The sequence below is a fragment of the Acanthopagrus latus genome, chromosome 24, assembly GCF_904848185.1.
Source record: "Acanthopagrus latus isolate v.2019 chromosome 24, fAcaLat1.1, whole genome shotgun sequence".
NCBI lineage: Eukaryota > Metazoa > Chordata > Actinopteri > Spariformes > Sparidae > Acanthopagrus > Acanthopagrus latus.
The window spans coordinates 15,676,305-15,677,306 of record NC_051062.1 but is presented as its reverse complement, the minus strand read 5'-3'; the positions used below and the strand labels follow the sequence as shown (position 1 = coordinate 15,677,306).

General features: G+C 44.8%; 1 protein-coding gene across 1 annotated transcript in view; it reads left to right on the top strand.

Annotated features, from left to right (window-relative positions):
- Positions 1–305: 305 nt before the first annotated feature.
- The window catches only part of ftcd (formimidoyltransferase cyclodeaminase), a 5,103-nt gene continuing 4,406 nt past the window's right edge, over positions 306–1,002 (top strand). Inside the window, exon 1 of the mRNA XM_037091427.1 lies at positions 306–1,002. This exon is cut by the window's right edge and continues 1 nt beyond it. The gene's annotated coding sequence lies outside the window, so the exon portion shown is untranslated.

The window sequence follows — 1,002 nt, the reverse complement described above, 5'->3', positions numbered from 1 at the left end:
AGCTGCCATGTTGATGATCTCTGAGCCGACAGTGAGGCGGACCGACTGTTCTCCCTCTGATCCAATCAGCTGTCAGATATCCAGCTCGTCACTCACTGACTGTCTGCTGCAGGAACTCTGTCAGACATTTAACCCCAACATCTGTCCAGCTGTTACTGTACTGCACTTTAGTTTCAACACGACTTTGATTTGAGTTCAGTGTTAAAAACGTTCAGGTGAAGAGAAACAACACGACTTCATCGCAGATCCTCAACAAACTGACCCTGGATCTGTCGTTTGTCAATGTTTAAGCTTCAGTTTGACCTTTTCTCTTTACATTGTGCTGCTGTTACATCAGCAGACTGAGACTGAAGTTAAAGAGTTTCAAACAAGCTCCATCAGGCCTCAGAAACTCAAACTCTGTTGAGTAACATCAACGGTGGTCAAACACTGAGAGGATTTTATCTGTTGGACCCTGAACTCTGAACTCTGAACTCCCCAAAAATGCTTTTAACTGTCTGAGGATCAACAGATCAGCACAGAGGAACAACATGAAGCTCAGACTGTGTTGTAGTTCAACACCCTGCAGTCGGTGAGCAGCAGAGTAGAAAACAAGAAGCTGCATCACAACAGAAACAGATGATGTGAACACATAAATACTGAAGCAGTTAAATGGCTCCATGATTTCAGTAGCAGCCTGACAGATACAACATAGGCACTTATGTATATTAATGTATATAAATAACTGTGTACATGTTGTGCTACCCTGTGTTGTATGATGACCAATAAGTTAAAGAATTAATGTGGAAGGTTGAGTGGAGTTGACTCTAACGTAAGTTGTTGGATCGAGCAGATGAAACACTGCGACAGCGTCCTCGAACATCGACGGCTCGGCTGAGAGAACAAACGTTTGAATCTTGCGGTCAGACTGCGGCTGCAGCTGTCGGCCGCTGGCGTCACTTCAGCCTGTCGGTTTCTCTTCATGAAGCTGTGCTGCGTGCAGACGAGTGTAATGATTGTCAG